The sequence below is a fragment of the Pseudopipra pipra genome, chromosome 3, assembly GCF_036250125.1.
Source record: "Pseudopipra pipra isolate bDixPip1 chromosome 3, bDixPip1.hap1, whole genome shotgun sequence".
NCBI classification, from domain to species: Eukaryota; Metazoa; Chordata; class Aves; order Passeriformes; family Pipridae; genus Pseudopipra; species Pseudopipra pipra.
In genome coordinates this window covers 31,300,787-31,323,763 of record NC_087551.1, presented here as the reverse complement: position 1 = coordinate 31,323,763, position 22,977 = coordinate 31,300,787, and the positions used below count along the sequence as shown (strand labels likewise).

The following is a 22,977-nucleotide window of genomic DNA, read 5'->3' as shown; positions in this document are numbered from 1 at the left end:
GGGCACACATCGTCTTGGGGATAACATGGAGTATGGTCACCACAGCTAACAGGGAATGAGCTCATCGCTGCTCCAAACATCCTGTGTGAGGTGTCTCATGCTAAATATTCTTTATTCTCCATGTACCTCTGAGCCCCTGAAAACAGCAGACATATTTTACAGGAACAAATAGATGCCTTTCCCTCTGGAAAATGAACATTGGCTGATTAAGAAATTACCAATAAAAATTTCTAATATGAGCACTTTTTTCCCCCCTTGTTTGTCTTGATGGAGAATCACATTTTCAAACCACAGTTCTACATTTATCATCCCTGATTTACCAAATTGCTTCTTGCGAAAGCAGTGTCTAACCTACCTTTATTTAAGATTTTGCAGGATAATATGTTTATGTTGGACCCAGAGAGGCTGACAAAAAAAGTGGCAAACATATTGCAATGGATGTACCGTAAAGGATTTTAGATTCAAAATATTCCTCCTCAAGTAACACTTTCAGAAAATATTGTATTGTCAGTAAGACTTAAATATAAAATCTTGAAGCAAGAGGAATTTTGTTGTCTTTCTCCTTTTTTAATTTTTTTTTTCTTAGTAGGGATCAAAATCAATCTTTCAATAGGCCTCTCTTTGTAGTCAAACTAGAAGAAGGTGAAGATACCTCTACAACCAGAGTTGGCTCAAGGCTTATCAGCAGGGTAGGTAAAATTTAATTTTGCAGCCCAAGGATTTTCACTTCACCCTTGGGCAGGCAGAATTCAACTGCGTGGCAGCAGCAAAGTGGGTCCCTCCCTGGATGTGTTTCTTCTTTTCTATCGCCTTGATACCACACAGCTTGTGGGAGAAAGGCTGGACAGTTGGCTCATGCCTGCTGCAGCTACAGCCATCCCACATCTTCCAGCTCAGGCAAATCAGGCTGCTGGTTGACCCTGGCAGGCTCCCACATTCGGCAGCCAAGAGCTTTGCCTGTGCATGAAACCAGCCCTGTCTGTAGTAAGGTAGAGAAACTCTCATCTGCAAAGCTGAACCTGGAATCATTATATTGTAGCTGCAAATGTAGCCTCCCACTTAAATGTAAGGATGCAGATAATTGGGCCATCCTGTATAAATTCTTCTGCCCTTTAAACTGTAACCAGTACACATGATGCAATCTCACTGTGCCAGGGGAGTGTTGGGAACGGGGGTGGCTTACCCCAAGCAAGAGAGGGCTTCTGTGCCCTTAGCACACACAGATAAACTTCAGGGAATCATGACATTCACACATATGCCCTCTTCCCGTTTAGGCTCCATGGGAATACTATCAAGCTGATGGTTTTTAGTGAAATCAATAAGAAAGTAAGAGGACATCAACAAAATCATTAATAATTTCTTTCAATTATAATCTAGTATTTTCAAATGCAGCTGTTGCTGGAGCCTCCAGCCAGAATTAATGATACGGAAAATCTGAAGGACAATAAACAGTATATCCGTGAGCTAGTAGGATGTGAACAAACAGTAAACAAAAATGAAAATGTCAAAGGGGTTAAATCTTTAATAAACTACTGCTCCATTATTGTTTGATAAGCTCTCCTTCAGATGTTGCACAAATATCCCTTACTTTCAGAGCCAGCCTGGTCTTTTTCAAGCCAAACACATTTCGCAGGCAAAATTGTAGAGGAACTGAAATGGGCCTTTAAAGAGAAACAGATTGTAACCTCATTGTTACATTTTAAAAGCAATAACATGAATGCATTATTACACATTCTTCATAGCTGTGATTCCTTGTTCCTCCTATGTACACAGCCTATGCTGTGTTCAGCGCAGAGCTCGCTGATGTTCTGTACTTTCTGCTGTTTATAAAGTGAATCGAGCAGGTACATTTTGCAATTGTTAATACCAAGGGTAATAATATACACACACATATGCATCCACCCACATAAGCACAGACAGGTTAATACCAACCTAAAAATATTTTGTATGGCAGAAAGAATACAAAAACATTGTCATCAGAGTTGTTGGAAGACAATATTGGTTAATGGAAGGTTTGTGGTCTTGGGCACAAACTGCAGGAGTTAATCCATGTTCCTCTGTCCATCCTGGGCAAACACTGTACTTACTTCTCTAAAGTACTTTATCAAGTGCTTTGTGATGAAAAAGGCCACAATCCCTGTATGTCTTAAATGAAGTAACCAGCAATACAAGTGAAATAGGCACATTTATGAAGCCAAGGAAGGAAATGATAAGTTTTCTTAGGCCTGATTTCATGTCACAGGTGCATTTTTGTTACTTTTAGACTTGCCAAGAGTGACACAAAATGCAGAATTCTAATCCCCCAAGACACAGAGACAATCAATCACTGATGAAGGGGAAATTCCCAGTATCTAGCCTTCTCTAAGAAAGCTGTCCAGCTGTGTCATGCAAACTAATCTCTTACAAGCATCATCTTTTTTGTTTCTTGCCCTGGTTCACATATATGCGCACATGCAGTTGGAGAGAGAGAGATAGAGAAAAAAAGAGAGGCAGAGGAAGAGAGAGGCCATGTTTACACATATCAATAACTGTTGGAAGAAAATAGCTTATACATGGAGCTGGAGTTGGAGAAAGGTGGGACTACTCTAATAATTCCCTTGGTGAACTGCAGCTGAGATTGGTCCAGAACTATCGTAAATAATATACTGCATGGAAGACAAAAATCAGAGCATGTTTTAAACCGTCTGGTGGGGTGAAAATAGCTATAGATTCTGACTGAGAGAAGCAGATGGCAGTGAATTACAAGAGCAGGGCACTGCTGCTGCTGCAGCCGCTGCTGCAACTGACACAGCTCAGCTTTTTTCCATGTGACAGAAGGGCCCCTGGGCAGCCAGAGATGAGTCAGACCTGTGTATGTGTGTACAGGCGTCTCTGGGGAACCCCGGTTTCTCTCTTTCATTTTGTGACACTGCTTCAGGGTTTGAAATGAGTCGTGCAGCCCCTACATCCTAAGAGCACCCTTTCTCCTTGCACTCTGTCTTTCTCAGTGTCTGAAACGTGGCCAGCCCTGATGAGCACAGTGTGGCTGGATGACATCATGCAGGAGGGATCTCTACAGTCTTCAAGCAAGGGTGCTATTGGCATCCTTCGAGTGGTGCACCTTAAGTCCTGAGCTAACACAAGAAGCAGGCATCGAGGACACTAACATTGAAGCCACTTTGCTTACACTCATTGGGAAGACCTGCGGTCTCCACCTGCAAACCAAACGATGTGCAGCAGCCACATTGCAAAGCATCAGTATTTGGCTAAGTCACTTAAACCTATAGGTTACACATTAGCACTGGTGAATAGTCCCCACTGGCTCTGGGAGACACCCCAACCCCTGACCAACACTGGTCCAAACTCCGACAAGACAGTGGAAGCAGGAGAGCTGTGTTTTGAGCTGGAGACTGGCCAAAGCACATATCCAGTGTACCCCACCATGTGAGAAACTCTTGCCTGCTTGCAGAGGAGGAGCTATGCCAGAACTGGCACCCTGGATTGCTTTTTTTGCAGAAGACTTAGCTGTTGGATTGAAGCTGGTGAGACATTTCCCATCCTCAAAAGACTATTTTAGGCTCCACAGAGAGCAGTTGTTGAACAAGCTCTGTAAATACAAAAGGGCAGTAGCAAATCATTTCACCTTCTTAGCTAATGGCTTCCCCTCCTGGAAAAGAGATTCCTGAGGAAGGAAACCAACAGTGCTGTCTCTGCCACCAAGCCTGACCTGAGCCTCCCTGCAGCAGGCTGCTCACTCCAGCATGTGGAAGGGGAAGAGGTACCTCTCTGGTGAACTGGTCTGCCCTCAAATACAGAACTGCAGGCTGAGGGCTGTGGTAGAGGAGGGGAGATGAGCTGGGTAAGAAATTATTGTTTTCTGTGCTTCGATACCTTCTGGGAAAAAATTAGGGATACTTAGCTACTGTCATACAAACATTTTATGCAAATCTTATCTTCGCCTTCTGCATACTGGTACATAATTTACATCTGATTATCAACTTTGGGTCTATTGTTTTATTCTAAACAGTATTCCTGCTGCTGAAAAGTGTTGGATTGACAGCCCTGGTGAAAAAAGTCCTCTCATCATCTCTATATCAAGGGGTTAGGAGAAGAACGGCTTCTTACACAGGGCTCTGCCATTATTCCCCAGCCAGGGCCAGCAGTGAGGGTGCCAGCCTTTGGCCTCTTCTGAGCCTGCCAGCTGATGTAGAGCAGAGCTGTGAATGTGGAATCCCTGTGAACTTTCTACAAAGACAACCAAAAATCATCTTAAAAGGAACAGTTAGTCTTTTGGGTCAGATTTACATTTGTGCTACACACACAAAGGGTTCCAGCACCTAAATGGCTCTGAAGTCACATGGATCATGAAAAAGTTTACATGGTGGGGTCTTCACACCCAAAATGAAAGTCTTTATCCTCTTGACCTAGAGGAGAGGAGGCATTTGCTCCCCCTGGCACATGCACAAATATTGGCAGCTGGATACAGCCTTGTCTCCAGCAGCAGCAACATGCTTAGTCCTTTTCCTGAACATAGTAGGGTGTCTTGCCTTGTGTTGCAAGGCAAAAAGATTTACCTGGAACTGAAGTGTATCAAGTCCACTGCAGTCAGTGACTTGACAGTTTGACTTTGGCTTACCCTGGCTGAGAATTTGGCTCAGTTACACCACGTTACTAGAAACTTTTTGGGAAGCCCCATGCAGAAATCAATGACAACCAGAGATCATGGTTTTCAAGTTCTGCAACACATTGATCTTATCAGTTACCTCCTCTGTCTCTGAAAAGATACTTTTCTGTCATCTGGAGTAAGGACACAGGGCCCTCCTAGTCCTGGGGAAGAACAGGGAACTACTCATGGTAGCTACAGGATGAAATGGGGACTAAACTAACTCTGCAACACAAGGCTGCTTCAATCAAGCCAAAGGATGAGGACAAATGAATTTTAACCTGATTTTCAGGCTTCAGCAGTCACAGCACTGAGCAATACAAGTCTGTCCACTTGGCTTTGGAATGGATGGCTGTTCTAGCTGTGTTTGTCCTGTTGATAAAGTATTCAGGCCCAGTAACAGCTGCTTCTGTAAGAGTGATAGATTAAGACAAATAATGCAGACTTAGTGCTCTTTACATGGATTGCATGGGCTGACCCTGCTGCAATATGCACACCCACAAATCTTCTCAGCTCATTACCTCGTTGAACACGGTTGCTCCTTTGTGAGGAGAGGAGCTGGGTGATACCTCGACAGAATTTGAACATGACATGCCGAATCAGAGACAGAAATAGCTGACCAAGAGCTCTGGGCCTGTCTTGGTAGGGAGGTGGACCCTGTCAGAAAAATGCAGACCCAAGAAGGACACGTGACAGCCCTGCTGGATAGGAACCTTGGCTTTGCGGAGCAGGGAGCACAGCTTTCCTGTCATTGACATCCCTCATTATTTCTGTGCTTATTCTTTGCCAACACCCCCTTAGTATTTCACTTCTCTCCCTCTCTACACAGCCAGTTTTAGGTTAAGAAGGCAGGACTACGCATTGTGCAAATAGGGCTTGTTGTTTTCCTTTGAAGTTTGTGGGAAGGCTTTGAAAACCCAACTGTAGCTGTTCCCAGTTATCTAAACTTTCTGCTCTATTTCTCTGGTTAACCTTGCTGACTCAAAACAACAAAAAGGATAGCCTAAAGGAAATAGTACTCACTGCTTTCTTAACTTTCCAATGGCATTTTACCAGAGATATTTTCTTTTTGTTAAGATATTTGAAGTCCATTCCTCTCTTTTTGTGTGGATTCCCAGTGAGACTAAATGACTTCTCAGCCTGCTTTCCTCCATGACTACCTTCCCCAGGTCATAACAAGAAGGAAGAGTCAGTGAGGGGGCTGCTGAGATGCCAGTAGTAAACAAGTCAGCACAGAAATGTGTTTTGTTTTTTTCCCAGAGGATGGTGGGAGCAAGATTTTCCCTCACACACGTGTCCCAGTTAGAGAGTGAAGACGTGATCTGTTAGGATATCTGCCCATCTAATAAGACTGAGCAAGTCTCTCTTTCATATTACTTTTCAGTCAGCTCAAGAGGTCACTCTTACCTCAAGCAAACTTTCTTCCCCCAGCCCCTAGCTGCATTTACAAACTAATTGCCTGGAGAAGGAAGTGATGGGAAGTTCACATCATGGCAGGCTCCTGCCAAACTTTGCTAAGATACCTGCCTGGAAGAAGAGGGTGATCCAAGAGGATCACTTGAGGGAAAGAGCAGACACCCTTCCTTGTTCCATTCCTGCTACAGTACTTCTCCTCCTTCATCTGAGCTCAAAGAATTGTTGTTCCTTTGACAACCTCAGGATGGTTTTCCACATGCTGGTCAGTGGCTTGATGAACACCTATCCCATGATTGCAAGGCGCAGGTAATGCTTCTGCTGAAGTACAAATCCTGAGTGTGAAGAACATGATGGAAAAGGGCATTTGTCCCACTGTCAAGTGTGCACCACACCACCACAGCATACAGCAGGCTGAAAATATGAAAGCCCCACAGCTAGGAGATGTCTCTGCCAGGAAAGCCTGTCTCATAGATAGTGCTTTCATCCTGACCAAGTCAGCAGAAACAACACGTAGCCGCCTACAAGAATTTAATATCACCACCCTCTGCTTATGTCTCATCTCTAAAGAAATGTCTAGTTTTTCACGGGAAGATGAAGAAAAAGACATGTTCTGCTTCCTTAAACACCAGTCCTTCCATCATAGATGTGGCATGTAAAGGGAAGGAGAAAGAACCATATACAGAGGCCTCTTGAACATAATTGAAGAACTGGACTAATTTGTCTTGTCTTTATAACAGTCCAGAGCTGGGCACTAGACTTACCCGCAACAGATAAGATGAGTAACTACATAATGAGGTTAAAATATTCATTAAGCTAATTGCATGTTAATTAAGTAAATGATGCTATTAGGGATCCATTGAGCTCCATCTGTGTGTGCAAACAGAAGTGAATATAATCACACCAGAAAGCAGGAGGAAAGATGGAGACAGCACTTGGGAACCAGGAATGTGGGGGCAGCTCCATGTCCTGGGGGAGCTGGCAGCTGTGAAAATGATGGTGGTCTCCTGAGAAGAGGGGGGACTGGTCACGAGAAACTCTAGGCTGCTGTCACTGGTAATCATGTTGTGAATGGGCATATTATCTCTCCATGCTCCATTTCAGACATGTAAAACAGGAACTATAGCCTCGTCTCAAGTGAGAAAACTCATGAGAGAACTCAGGATTTAGCCAAGCTCACCTTCACTACTGTGTTTGTTGATTTTATCAGAATTGCTTGCGGGGGCAGAGATCCATCATCCCAGAAAGGACTCAAGCCAACAGGCCATAAGGCACTGGAAAGGTCTGTTATTGAAAATAGCCAACAAGAAGGCTAAAAATAAGGAGGCACAAACTACTTATCCATTTAAACTTCCTCTGTCAGCACTATGGAGGACAGTTTCTAATAAATATTTCTTCCAAAAAAGGAGAAAAAAATTCCATCTGACATAATTCTGTTCTATATGGCAGAATAGGGAAAATGCCTACATTTTTCATGCTAAAATTCATTAATAATGAAAGGCAAGGATTAAATTACGTAACTGTCACCTTTAAGTTAAATAATATTTTCAGCAGAAGGAAAGGGAGATGGGACAACTCCATAACCAACACGTTTATTTCAGTACATGAATAATGTAGGAAAATAATACAACAGCTTTTTAAAAGGGACAAGATTTGATGAGGAGATTGGGTTAGAAAGGACTTGCAACTGCATTTGGAGATTTGAAGGACTGGGAGAGTAGTTCATAATCAATCATTCATTCGATTAATTTGTCCTTTCTTTCGAGCCATTAATTGGCAGATTGTTCTTTTTGCAAATGCACTTACAGTTTGAAGTTTCTGGAGTCAATCTGGTCCATAGTTCCCCTTGAGTGGCCAGTTCCTTGAAAGGAGTCACTGCACAAAATGGAAACAGGTTTGGATGGGGAGGTCATCTCCCAGTGGGTTTCCGATGTCAGACTAGCTCCTCAAGTACTTTTTCCTATGAATCTAAATTTAACATCTCCTCATTCTCCTGCAATAATTGCTTAAATTTTCTTCTTCCCCAGGCAGACCTACCAGCTCACCTCACTCATCCTACTTGGGTACAAAGTAGAGGGCAAAACTGGAGTGAACATGAATGAAGCAGATTCATTACAAATTTCAGACCATTGTTCATGAAAAATCAGTTTATGGTGTTAGATTGTCCCCAGTGAAGCTGGCATTGTTCCAAACTACCCTTCTCATGAGTGGGAAGGAGAAGAACTGCTTAAGTAATTCATATTTCTGCAGTGAAATCTGACAGATGCTGCTTTATCCAGAGGCTGATGATTGTCTTGGGTAAAACAAAAATATCCCTGTAGATTCTGCTAAGTGCCCAAATATATGTGCTCTGCTCCATAGACCCAGAGCCCCCCAGACACACTCCAGCTCATGAAAGACACCCAGGAGAACTGGTACAGCCCTTTCCACAGTCCCCCAGATAAAACCAAATGCAGAAGTTAAACACATTTCTCCAAGTGGCTGGAACTGCTGGCAAGAGCTCAACATGGGTCTTGGGATGCTGATTCCTGTGTAACAACAGAGCTCTGGTGCCCAGAAACCATCCCTGTGACTGACTCAGCAGGAAGTCTTAATCCTGATTATTTTATGGCTCTTAGAGGCCTGTGCTTAATGATTTTTGTCTGGGTTGCCTGCCCATTTCCAGGTAGATAAATGTCTGCATAGCAAAAACAGAGGCCCTGTTTGGCACTGAGGTGCCTGTCAAACTAGGGATCTCAACAGGCAGCCTCAGGGCTCCTGCTCAATTCAGTCTCCACTCTACATCCAGGGAATTCTGTTTTGCAGCCGAAGGAAGACAGACAGCAAAGGAAGCACAAATACATGTTGCTTCTACTCTGTTGGTAGCAACGAGCGAAGAACACCCATCTCCAAGGATTCTAGTAAATTCTGCACCACATTCTCTTAATTTAAAGAAAAATTATAAATAATAAAGACTTCTGAAAATATTTCTGGTAGGTTTGAAATGCAAGTGAAACCTAGGTTGTTCATATATGTAGGCAAAATGGAGAATGAGCAAGAATGAATGAGAGTGGGGCTCCCTGTGAGCAGAAAAGACTAATTTTATCTGAACTGCTTTATGTGCTGGATGACCTAATATATCTTTTCCATCTCTAATTTCTCTGCTTCACCTATCCCTAGTTTATCATTAAAGAATCACTTACACAAATTCAATTAAGTATTTAACATTTTCCTTCCTGTAGCTCCCTGCCTTACTGACTCTTCATCCCATTTCAAATCTCAGCTGACAACATCTTTTACCTCTCTGGCTTCCATTTCTTTGCCCTTAGACTACTAAATCAGTAACTGTGTGGCTTAATCTGCCGAAATATTTTGGGGTTTCTCTTTCTTGCAAAGAAGACACAAAATGAAGATGTAGCATACGGCATTAGCAAAGCCCAGTTGCTGGCTGCAGTCGTATGTTGCAAGAGATTATCCTGCTGGTTTGGCAGCTCTGGTGACCCCAGTTCAATGCTGCCTTAAGTCAGGAATGAAAATGAGGTTTTCCTTTCCATTGTTTGAGTTCACTCAGCAACATATGGGTCTGAGTTTAGCTGAGTGCATTCATGAGCTTAGGATGGGAAGAATCAGGCTGTGACGTGGGCCAGAGGAGGGGGAAGAGCTGTGCATGAGGAGTTCAGGGTTGGAATAGCAAAAAGATGAATGGTTTGCATGATGTACAGCAGTGATGCACAGTAGTGCTCAGTCTCAGCCAAGAATTACTGCTCCTCTGGGCTTTGAGAAGGAAATTTTAGCTGTTTACCACTTTAGGTTCTATCCTCCTGGTTTTTCTGCCATTATTCTTCTGGGTTTTTGCTCTCTCTGGTGTATGCTACCCTCCCTTCACACATACATGTTAACGCAATTGTATGTAAACTTGCTCAAGTTGAAAACCAATGTTCTAGAAAGCCTCAGGAGCAAGTCCCAGCTAAGTGCATAATTATATAGTACTCAGAGTAATTTTCCTTTTCCTCTGAAAATGCGCATTGGCTCTGATTTTTCTATCTGCAGATTGTAAGCTCATAATTAGCAGTAAATTACTCACACAAGTGACAAATTTTGTGCTTTCAAGTAAATAGACAAAATACAGTTCACAAATTGCCTTGTAGTGCCACAGACACCTGGCTTTTCCTGCTTCCATCTTTCCCACTTGCGAGAGGGATAAATGGATCAGAAAATGTTTCTTCAAGGAGCTTGGATGATGTTGCCATTTACTGAGTTACCATAAAAAGCTATAAAGGGCAGCTGCTGAGCTAGTGCTGCCCAGTCCCTGAGGATTGTGTGGCTTAGCTGGGTGTGAGCAGGAGAATATGTGGCAGAGGCAGCTCAGGAGCAGAGGGTCTCCCTGAAGCCATGTCCCCAGCACGCCTACCCAGAGCATCTGAGGACATCAATAAACCCTTGATGTAAGAACTGAAGCTTCCCTTCTGAAGCAAGGGGAAGCAATAAGAAAAAACACGTGGTCTGGGATGTTGCTGCAGAGCACTGGAGGAAGATGAAAGTGCTGAGCTATTGTGGAGCAAGGGCCAGGCTAAGCACTGAGGGTGGAACAAACTTCTTAAACTCCAGTCTGGTGTTGGGCAATGCTGTGTGATGAAGCAGTACCAATACGATTTGATAATTGCAGTTAATCATAGTTGCTGGGTGGATAACCCAGACAGAGTGGGTGGACTTTAGGGCAAACAAGCCAATCATTTTCCAATTGTAAGAGCCATCAGCTGAGAAATGACTCCTGGAAGAAGCCCCAGAGATGGGTGTATCAGGATAAAAGATCATCTATTCTGACTGCACATCCATCTGAGACTCAGAGAATGGCAACAGGCCCATTCATCTGGTTAATGAGCAATATGTTTTCAGGGATTTGACCTGATGGTCATCAGTGTCTCTACCACATAACAAGAAGGGGTCTCAGAAAAAATTGCCATAGCAATTATCAAAGAGGTAGAGATAACAACAGAAAAGAAATTACTTATGAGATCAAAAGGTAGCTGTTTGGCAATGTGTAAATACAAAGGAAGGATTATTGGAGCATGCCATTAGGAGTGGAAGAAAAATGTGAGGAGGTGCTGCATGAGGGATGTTGCTTAGGTCTCCAGTAACTTTCAAGAACCAATGTGTACATTGATGGGGTAAACTCTGTTCCCTGAGCTGGATGGAACACTGTCATGGATGCTGCTGTGACAGTGTAGGCAAAAGCAAAGGCAAAAATCATATTCATGTTTCAGCTTCATTGGAAATTCAGGGGGGAAACCACATAATCCACTCAGCAAGCAGAAAAAAAAAAACACAACAGAACAAAAGAGGCAAGGTATTAAAAATGGAATTTAAAAAAAAAAGGGGGAGGGGAGATTATATGAAAAAATTGAAATAGGAGGTTGCAGTTGGCTTGGGATCATAATTGTTATTACTTATTAATATGTACGGGATGTTTGCAAGGAAAGGATACGATAAAACAATTAATCTACAGCATCCATACAAACAGAGGCAATTCTTTCCTAAGCATAGTATCATTTGAATACATTGGAAACAGCCAATCACAGAAACATTTCATATAGAACTTACATTTTTAAAGATGGACTGAAATTTTCATATATTTATATATATACACATATACACTTAGGAATACTATTTAAGTCCTTGAATAATAGTACTTTGCACTTGTGTAGCAACTTCGTTCTGAAAGACTCAAAGGACTTCACAAAACTGAGTGAAGTAAGTTTCTCCAACCCACTGTGAGGGAGATAACTACTTTTACCTTATTATACAAAGAGGAAGGAGGGGAAACAGCAAGACAGAATAGCTAAGCAATTTGACAGAAGTCGCACGGTACATCTGATGGTCTGAATGAGTTTGAGAAAGAAGTTGCTAAGTTGCTACAAGAAGTGTGCAGCCTGGCTGATATCAGCTCTAAGGAGAATGAGGGGGCAGCAGATGTTGCAGCAGCTCTCTGCAACAGGTGTTTGGGAAAGCAGAGTAGGGAGTGTTTGCTACCTGCGATGCAAACAAGACTGGAATGACAAAATATCCAAAAGTTGCAGGTATAACAGGGTCTCTGGAAGGGCATTTGCAAACCCACTTCAGTCTATTAGTACTCTTTGAGCGTGTCAGCAAATATGGGACAAATGAAAATCATCTACCTGTTTTCACTTGGATTTTCAAAGCGTTCTCAACAGGATCCAAACAAGAGAGTAGGCAATCAGGTACTCTATTAATGAGAACATCATGCCATGGCAAGCAGACAAGCTGGCTAAGCATCTGCAAAAACAAATACATAATTTAGCATCAAGTCTGCCATTTCCAACACGGAAAAATATTACTAGCAGCATTGCATCTAGCTCCTAGAAATATCTGTTATTGTAGATTATGGACAATGTGGTAAACAGTCAGTAAGGTGGAGACACTGGCAAATGCTAAATATTTTTTGTCAAACTTAGAGGAAGATGTGAGTAATCAACCACATAAGGGTGTTAAGTTTCCTGGTAACAAATGCATGTTGGAAGGATTCATTTGAAGTATCCATATGTGGTCCTAGGTTCAAAATTTGAGAGGCTTTATGTTCTCCTGGGCTGCATCCTACATCTTTGTAGCACTGTGCTCCTCTGTGGTCAAACAGTTCTCTCCATCTGATGAGGCATGCATAGGGAATAGGGTGGAGTTTCTCACTAAAAATGGTGTGAAATCAGTATGAAAGAGCATTCTGTCCGTAATGCTGTGTTCAGCTCTGTATTCAAAGAAAATTATAGCAGAAATCAAAAGGGTCTAGAAATAGTCAACACAATTGTTTCAAGGAATAGCATGATTTCCATGTAGGAAGCAAATTAAATGGCAGGTGTATTTATTTTAGAAATCATATGAATAAAATAGGCATTCAAAATAGTTAGAATAAATTATGTAACAAAGAAGATTCAGTGCTCCTATTTACCTTGTCTTTCACACTCCAGCACCAAAGGCATATCTCATTAAACTGAGCGATAGGGAAAGTATTCCATCAGAGGGAATACTTCTCCTCAGGCATCCTCATTCACCTGTGGAAATCTCTGCTACAAGATATCTCTGAGGTGCAGGGTGTGGAAGGATTCAAATAAGAAAGAGATATTTGCGGATATTGAAATTTTCCAGATTTACAATAGAAGAAGTTAAGATACGAATGATGAATATAAAAGCTTCATAGCTTCACAATAGCATGTCAGCTAACCACTAATGAGGGTGCTAGGGAAGATATTTCCCTAAGCAATCCTTAATTGTCCAGCATGAGATCCTGTGAGTCTTCCTTTGTAACTTCTAGCGCCCATCAGTATCAAAGACAAAATACCAACCTAACTGATAATTGGCCAGATCCCACGTGGCATTTCCTATGTTCTTGAACCTTCTTTTCCTCTATTTCTTTCTGTCCTCAAGGCCACCCTTCCTGTTATCTAAAGTGCATGGAGGTACAATTGAGTCATTTTACATTTTTATTGGTGTTTTTCTGCCTCTTTTAAGCAATTGAACTCATGGTCCCCAGCATCAGCCTTGCTGCCAATTTTGCCTTGACCTGGTCACAATTTTGCATGCACTGTCAATGCCAAAGCAACAGCTGAAATGGAAATTTTAATGACGTTAATGAGTAAAAGCTTAAACTATGCTTCCTGCACCTGGGCAGCAAAAGTGCATTTATAATTACTTGCCAAACAAGCCTTCTAGCTGCATTCCATCTGCCCCAGGCAAGCAGTTAACTGAGGTTTTCTCCTTTTACCAAGATTATTTTTGAGTGAATACTTCTGCCAGTGAAAGCTGTTGGATTGACAGCTCTGGAGACTGAAGTCCTCTATTACGTGACAGAAGTGAAAAAATCTGTAACAACAGTTTTTATTAGGTCACCTAGTTCATCCCTCTGTCAACACAGGATTGTTATCTATAATATATTCTTGAGTGATTTCCACCACCCCTATTCTTCTCCTGCTCTTAAATATAAATCCCTGGGTCTTTTCCATTTTTCTGCACAGCTCTGATGCTCACAGTCTCTTCTATGTGGACATTTTAGAAAAAAAAACCCTGTGTGTGTGTGTGTGTGAGTGTGAAGACATGCATGTGCATCTTCCAGGCTCCCAGAGTTCATTACAGAAAGAACAACAAGAAAGTTTGGAATCTGCAGCGAAGATGCTGAGAAAATATCAGATAGCACTTTTTGTGGACCAATGTTCTTCCTCCTAGAAGTCTCCTGAAAGAAGACTTCAGATCAAACAATGTTATTTTCCTTGTCCTGATGCTAATACACTGCTAGTATTGTCTGGATGACCACTACCTTTTCACCAGCAGAGCACCTTTAGAACTTATCCTGGTGACTTTGCCTTTGTTTAAAGAAAGAGAATTGAGGCATAGAGCAATTAAGGGACTTACCCAAGCTCACAGTGGGTGAAATGAGTGTAGATTCCTCCCTGCCTTTTAACCCAAACCCTTAAATTCTCTCTGGGGACTAGTTAATAAAATTGAACTACCAATGAATCTTTGTCCACGACGGGGTACTGGTCCCATACCAAAGCGGTAAGAGCAGAGGAGTTCAAATCCTGTATAACATAGATTTCTGGAAACTCCAATCTCCTTTTAGCCCTTTCGCCCCTTGTGTGTTGACAGAGCACAGGATTTATTGCTTCAGTACCGTAATGTGATGGTGTTTCTTCCAGAATAGGTCCTTCCCTTCTGTCAAAATTAAACCAACAAACATATGAAAGCAGAAGCCTGCTTAGTCTCATGAGAAATACTCTGACAGCTGTTTCTGTTTATAGAATCACAGAATGGTTTGGGTTGCAGGGGACCTTAAAGATCATCTAGTTCCAATCTCCCTGTCAGAGGCAAAATTCCACTAGAATAGGTTGCTCAGGCCCCCATCCAAACTGGCCTTGAACACAGGGATGGGGCATCCACAGCTTCCCTGGGCAACATTTTCTGGTGCCTTACCACACTCACACTATTTAGTACGTGAATGAGAGTGGGAGCAGAAACTACACTAGAGATGACCAGTTTACAGAGATGAATTTTATCTCTGTTTTGAAATCATGTATTTACCAATCATTCCAATAGTCAGCACCCTTTCTTATCAGATTTCTTTCCTGCTACCACTTCTTGTACTAGAACAGAGCTGCTCTAAATAGCTTCCTCCAGAGAGGCATCTTGAAACTCCTTACCTTCAAAAGAGCATTACAGTATATAAAACAGCCAAGACTACTGTCCCAGACATGGTCCAGTTTGATTACTGTTTGAGTTCCTGCCATTTAATTATATATATTTGGTTTATAAAAGAACCTTAGCTGGCCAGTGTCAAACAGCAACCAGGTATATTCAGTCAGGGAATTACAACTGACTTATTCATTGCTGTGATAGTGCACATGGATGGATCCTAGACTGCATGCCCAAAAACACAGGGCATCTTCTGCTCTCGCTTCCACTAGAGAGCATATGTCCATCATGCAGTGCAGATCAGGCAGAAATTTCCAGGCTTGCACGTCATGATTTTGCTGTGGTTTCAAAGGCACTGGAGCTTCACTGTGTGGTGCTGGCTCCAGGGAGTTGGTCCTGCTGGGAGCAGTCTGCTGGCATTGCTGTGCCACTTCCATGACCCGAGCTAATGTTTCCATGCAGCACCCTGCTGTTGGGCTCACTCAGTCCTTCAGCACAGCAGTGCACTGCGCGGTGTGGACATGCCCTTGGGTCACTTGCCAAAGTAATTTTATTTCTCCCAGCTCACGCCATGACAACTGTGCTGCATCCATATGCAGCTATCGAAAAAGAGGGTGATTACAGGAGAATTCAACAGTCTTGAAGAGCCTGTACAGGAGAAGGGCTGGCTTGAGAAAGTCAGAGCATGAGCAGAGCTTAGAAAAGAGACTGCGACCGGAGACAGCCTCTGTGGGGATTTCACTGTGCAGGAGAAAGGTACATACATGGGCTAGATTCAGCAAAGAAATTGAGGATGTTGGAAGTGCACCTATGCTGAAGAAGAATCAGCAAGGCACTTAAAAGAAGGTGACAATCTGGGTTGTAAATAAGGGTTTTGTCAGATGTCTGAATGAAGCCTGGCCACCTGTCCTCCTTCTGTCTTATATCATTACTTTGCGCTCAGCAAAACAAGGTCTGGCTCACTATGCAAAGACACCTGGAGTCTGCCCCATCCTGGAAAAGTTACTAACCTGGCTCCCAGCCATCCTCATGCACCACAGAGCAGCCAAGGACAGGAGCTATGAAGACCACCCTGAGGTCTCGTCCACACGATACCCATAGCACTCATCCAGAATCTCAGTCTTGTGCCCTGGCAAAATTCGTGCCCTCTCTAAGTGAACAATTTCCAACAGAGTAACACAAGTGATTCATTCAGTCTAACAGTCTTTCACATGTAAATATTTTATATTCCTATTGAATATTTTTGGTTGATTATGAATTCTTGATGTGATGAGGACCTTGCTATGTATGAAAGGCAGGCAGTAGCAAGGACTCCTCAAGGAGGAAAAGCATCCAAGAATAAAAAATAAGATATCATTACAAACTACAAATTAGAAAGAGCTGGGATAAAAACATAGGCACATACCACTCTTTCTTTCTTCTCTGACTGGACATTTTCAGAAACTGTCTAGGGCTCATATAATGAGCTTTGCACATGGATAGATATGGAGTTAGCTGCCTCTCACTCTTTCCCTCGCTTTCTCTCTCTCTCTCTCTCTTCTTCTGATTCAGTTTTAATTTCATTGTTCCTGTTGAAAGATGCAATACCAACAGCCCAAAGGACCCAAGACTGAAGTCAGTCCATATCTTCTACTCTGCAGTTTGACTCTGTTTCTGCAGTGCATCCAGAAACTCAGACTGTGCCTCTGAATCCACACAGCGAAGTGAGACTGAGGGTGGAGAACTTCTACAAAAGAGGTAGATCCTGAAAGGATCTGGACAAGACAATGATTAATTTTGGACCCCTAATATTAATAGTGGCAGTACGAGCTTCATGTATGAGTACCAAAATATCTCAGAGTTGTCACAAGGCACCTTTGCTAGGTTGCAGTGATTTCTCTTGTAGGTCTCAATCATCCAGTTAGTCAGAAGGGCTTTCACACATTTCAGAGGTGAAAGGTTGAAAAATGTTAAGTCTCAGTCAAGTTAGGACAAGGTTTGTCAGCAGAAACATATCCTCTTGATTTGAACTGATATAACTAAAAGTGAAGTAAAATTAATGTTGGTTGACTCTATATGTCTATACACAGGCTTGGCTTCTCTTCTAACAGTCCTCCCCGTGAGCTAAGAAAAGGATTTGTAATGCCAATGGTTTTCATAGTTCCCTGACTGACAGCACAATGTCAATGTCTTTGAGTTACCAAAAGCCAGCTGAGGCCTCACCTGCTAGTCCAGATGTAAAAGTACATGAGCCTAAGCCTGTCCAAAGGGCACATAGTTTATGTTGTTAGTATATCTAGCTAGATTAGGAATAATAGTCTTTCTAAGGTTTCTCTAGGATTCTTGTTGTCCATTGTCCAAGGTTCCAGCAATTTCATCTCCATAGAAATCCCATGACAAAGAGTCACACTCCTATCTACACAAGAATCACTTCTCAAAGCCTGTAGGGAATAGCCTAATTTTTGTGGTGAGAGAAGAGAAGACAGCGCTGTCTTTGCAAGGGTGGACGTTAATTTGTACAGGCCTGAACTAAGAAGTCGACTAAGAAAATGCTTATCTGCCCCATGACACATCTTCCAAACCTGTCCACCTCTGCTCATGCTTCCTTAAGGAGTTGTCTGCAAGCGTAGCACCCCATGACTGCTTAGCATGTTGCCTGAAAAGACAAAACATCCCACTGCGTACCAGGGAAACGTGGGCAACCAGCACAGCCAGGGAAGTTCTCATCTGAACAAACCCACATAAGGATTGCACAAAGGACCCTGGTTATCTGGTCCCTGTCCTGCTGGCATCAAGGTCCTGCACTGAGCATTAGGATTTCCATGTGTCCCCAGGGTGCAGTACACTGACTTTGCTTGAAGTGCAATTTAAGATTGATGAATTCACAGGTTTTAAATCAACTGCAAGCATCCGGGCTGGCCCCTTGATGGAGGCTATTAACTTAATGAAACTGAAAGGCTGTGAAGTCAGATAACAGACATTAGAGTCTTTATTTACCTAGAGATTTAAGAGGACCTTTCTGAGGTAGCACATGACTTCTCTTTTGAGAAGTGTAAGATACTGCCTAACAGCACTTCCCAGGCACATATACACACACTCAAGATGCCAGGAAGGCACTGCGTGCTGACAAGTGCTCTTTCCCTCCCAGGTTGACTGACAAGTGGTGCATTGTGGCACAAGGAGAAAGGCTTATTTTAGAAGTCCAGGTTCTGCTGCAGCAGCTGTCCAGTATGAAAGGAAGGACACCCAGTGAGTATTGGGGTCCCACATAGCCAGCCTCCAAAAAATGTTGCAGCCAGATGATTATTGGATACTCTTGATCAGGTATGTACAAAGTCAGTCAGCAGGGCCAAGGGTAGAGCCTGATTCTCTCAACCACTGCCTCGTTCTGCTGGCCACCAAGCACCACAGCTTCCCACCATATACTTCAAGAGGAAGAGCCAGAACAGTTCTCCAGCTGAGTGAGCAAAGATTTAGTAGCAACTGGGATGCCCCTACTCCCCACCTCATGGTGTAGCGTGTGCATGTTCATTCTCTGTACAAATGTTGTCCGTTTCAACCGCTATCAAACTGAGTCTCTCTGATAAGTGCAAACATTATGTTTCCTGCCTTTTCCCCACTTTCATACAGAGCTACAGTGACAGGGTGCACAGTTCAAATGCTCCAGTGGATGCTCACAAGTCAGGAGAGGCTTGGCCATCTGGCTTGCTACTTTCGGGAGGGAGAGAGGAGCAGAAAAGCAAACGTCCAGCATGTACAGCGATGCCCAGGCCCCTGCTCATGCAGAGGCAGTGCTGCTGCCCGCCCTGCGTGGCATCGTGGCATCTCTGGCAGAGCCAGGGAAAGGACAAGGAGGAATAGAGTAGAGAATGGATGGCACACAGATTTAGTGACCCCCAGGCCCTCGCCTCCTCAGCAGTCAGTTCAAGGAGGAGAGGTGGGGTTTGGAAAAATAAGAATGCACCAGCCCCGAGTCCCTGCCTTCACTGCAGTCAGTTTACACAGCAATGAAATCCCACTGGACTTCGTCAACCAAGTAGATTTGTGATGAGAGCTATTAGGGCTATGGAGCAGCCTCCTACAACGCAATAAAAATGCCCTGCTCCCAAGGTAATCTGGTAGAACAATTTTAAATGAAGCACTCGTGGGTGGATGTGTTTGTAGTTGTGCCTCCTTTATTCAAAAATTGCCCCTACTCAGTCACTGAGGTGCAATAGGGCAAAACCTTTATAAGTCACTTCTATCCTGAAAACCCACTACAGAGCCTGGTATATCTTGTTCAGATATACTTGGACTCCTCCCAGCACCAGGCAGAAGGACTCTCAGAAGCATGTGATAGAGGATTTTAGTGTCAAAATAACTAAGGGGTATTAAGGAATTTATCTTGGCTAAATGACATATGTTTCAATTTGCATGAGGCTAAGGACTATTCCATTTAAGCTCTTATACAGATGATTTTTGCTCCTGTTCACCTGGATATAACCATGTCTTTTCAGAGAAAATGCAGGGGTCACTCTGAAACAAACTTTCTGTTCAATTCTCCTCAGAAGAAAAAAAAAGTAGTTAAAGTTTACCTTTTAAATTTTTTCAAGTCTCCAGTTCTCTTCTTTTAGTGATGTAATACCTCTTTGGATTTTCCTGTGGGCTGAATGCATTAGTTAGTCTGTATCAAAAGGACTAAATTTAAATTCCAGAATAATCTTCCATCTGCAGGAAGTTGAAATTAAATATTATATCCAAGTTCTTGTTTATAGGCTCAGCGGAAATGTGCGCACATGTATATATATTTATACATATATAAACCCAAGAATTTGTTGCTAGTATAATCGAAATCTTAACAGTGTAATCCAAGAATAACACTCCAGATTTGACTATAACATAGGAAGAATACTTCTGTACATTAAAAAAGCCCTCCATAGTAGTAAGAATGCATTTTAAAACTTTTCATTTTCCACTAGTTTCCTGCTTCTATGCTCACCCTTCCACAGGTCTTCTGTCTCTTGATGGTGGTAGTTTCTATCTGATGGGAGGGGATGGTGTGTTGTTAGCATGTGGAGTCGATCACCAGAAAAATATGATGTTGATGTTGATGGTTTCCTCTTCTTGCTCCTTTTGGGGTCTATTTTATAGGTCTGTTTTTATACCTTGCTCATTTTTCATTGGTCTGCAACTCCGGTTACATCCAAATGCATTATGTATGGTGCATTTTACATAAACTAGATACTTGTTCCTTCTTCTCTTTGTTACCTAAAGTAACTGGTTTTGTCCAGGTTCAGAGCACTTGTCCAGCCACATTCCTTCACTGGCTGTTGCTGAGTGGTTTATAGCCATGCGGCTTCCAGTGCCAGCCTGTGCCCCACCTCTTGACCCATCCCATACCCCTATGTCCTAGTTAGAACAGCTGGGCCCAGTTCATCACTGGATGGGTGTAACCCAAAACTGTGTATTCTATAGCCTTCCATGCCATTTCCCAGAAACTGTTGTCAATAGACTATTTGCACCCTCTGCCCAGAGCAGCCTGACTCATCAGGCTACAAATTAGGTGCTAAGAGGCCTGCAAGATAGAAGGGTGTTTTTGTCCTCACACCCATTGAGGAACCCCCCACCCTGAGGGAAGTACTGAGCATTCCTGCCTGAACTGGAGAATGTATAATCTTGGAGTCTTGGGACTTTTGGAACCACTCGTGGGATCCAGAGGAAGACTGCAGATCACCGCTCTCAACCAAACTGCAGACCACCACTCTCGACTGGACTGCAACCACCACCCTCTACCAGACTGCAATCACCACTCTCGACCAGACTGCAACAGCACTCTCACCAACAGGTTTTCCCCTCTCCTTTTACTTTGGACTCAGGGGGCCAACAAACACCATTCTGTTCATGTCCCAGGGTGCTGGGTTATACATTTGGGTTTTGTGGGTTAAAACCAATTGTTTGTCTGTATAATCGTACTTATTGTATTATTTTATTAAATTATTATTCTGATTTATAATCTCTCTTTTGGGTTGAGTTCGTTTTCCCTTGCTGGTTTACCTTTAAACCAGCACACCGTACTTCTCTAAACCTCTTCATGCCTACAAAGCTGACAGAGATCCACCTGCTGCACAGTCCTGCTGCTGCTGTCCAGGAATTTTTGCCTCGGTATTGTTCTTTGCTGTCACAAAAATCTTGGAAGACTGAACACAAAGACAGGGAGCTTTTTCTTTTAAATCCCTGTGGCTGTCATTCCTCCTACCTGCTGTCTGCCACCTCTAATTAAAGTGCAAGGACCATGTCATGAGGATGGTGAAGTTGTATCCAGACTGCAAAATTTGTTTTCTAGCCCTGTCACCAACTTACCAACCGATGTCAAGCAAAAATACAGTCTGTGCCCTTTGTTTTTCCTCTTGTAAAGGAAGGATGGCATCGCTTATATTATTTCTGCAGAAATTTTGGAGGAAGGACAGATAATGTATTGACCCAGGTTTACAGATGAGCTCTGACAACACAGTGAAGGAAGTGGCTAAACCATAGTCATTCTCTAACCAGTTTTTCACTGGTTGTGATCCTGGGGATCACCAAATGGCAAGTTTAAGTAGTGCCTAAGGGATTATCCACCTGCAGGGGGTGGTGAAAACACAGTGATTCCCCACTTTTCCCATATCCTTCATATGCTCAGTGCCAGGGATAGCATGAAGGATGACCTGATCCATGAGACCTGTGCCAGCTGAGTGTGGAGAACTCAGCAGTCAGGTACACATCCTCTCTGGCAGGACAACAGGATGAAGAAGGTCTGATTTTCCTTCAGAGTTTGTAATAACAGCAGTAAGAGGAGACATCTCTCTTGCAGCTTGCCTCCCAGAGCGAGACTTTCTTGCTGAGATTCTCATCCTAATTCACTGCTTCATGCCTCCTGGGCTGCAACTACAGAAGCATGCCATTGTGCCCAGGAACATTTCCAGTGCACGGCTTCTGGCTCCATTATTAGAAAATTGTGCATTATCTACTGATGTGTGACTTGTGTGTTAAAAGTCACCCACGGGGCCCTGTCCCCTGTGCACACAGGGGGGTGCAGCCTTTCGTTACTAAGATCCAGCACTTTGTTTCAGGCTGCTGCAGACCACGTTTCCTTTCCATCCCTGTGTCATGCTGCCCACTGCACTCCAGACAAAATACTGTGTACCAAAGGGCTGCTTCTGCTCACAGTGGTGCAAATGGGCTGGTAGTCTTGCTGGGGATTGATGGATATTCCAGGGTGGGTGAAAGCAGAATTCAGCTTTCTAGTTCTCTGACACATCTCCTGCAGTAAGCACAAAAAAATACCATAATACAAGCAATTATGTCTCCTACATCTTACCTTTCAGCATTAGGTATAGTTATGGACCTGGATGCAGCTCCGTATTCCAGATCAGGATTGTAAATTTTGCCTTTTTGGCACAGCTGACAATAGGCATCAGAAAAAAATAACAAAAGCACAACAAAATTAGAACTATTCCTTCACCTATTCTCTACTGGAAGATTTCTTCTCTTTAGTTGTTGCGGAGCCAGAGAAAGAGCAGACTGATGATTGTATTTCTTTTTTGGCAATTGGCCCTCCAAAGGCAGCACCCTTTCCCTTCTCCTTTTCTGGCTTGGGAGATTGCTCCTTCCTGTGCCTTCATCTTCAGTTTTTGTCCTGCTTGGCAGAAGGAGTCAGTTCCCTGTATGGCTCTGTCGATCTGAAGTAGTATCACGGTGATATGGTACTCCCTTAGCTTCACAGAATCACAGAATCACAGAATCATTTAGGT

The 22,977-nt window shown here is 43.0% G+C and overlaps 1 long non-coding RNA gene across 1 annotated transcript; it reads right to left on the bottom strand.

Moving 5' to 3' along the window:
• Positions 1-267: 267 nt before the first annotated feature.
• On the bottom strand, positions 268-21,063 carry LOC135411205 (uncharacterized). Its single transcript, XR_010429043.1, has 3 exons — positions 19,783-21,063; positions 12,211-14,752; positions 268-7,930 (listed from the first exon to the last, which is right to left on the bottom strand). It is a non-coding gene; the product is annotated as an uncharacterized LOC135411205 (long non-coding RNA).
• Positions 21,064-22,977: the final 1,914 nt, after the last annotated feature.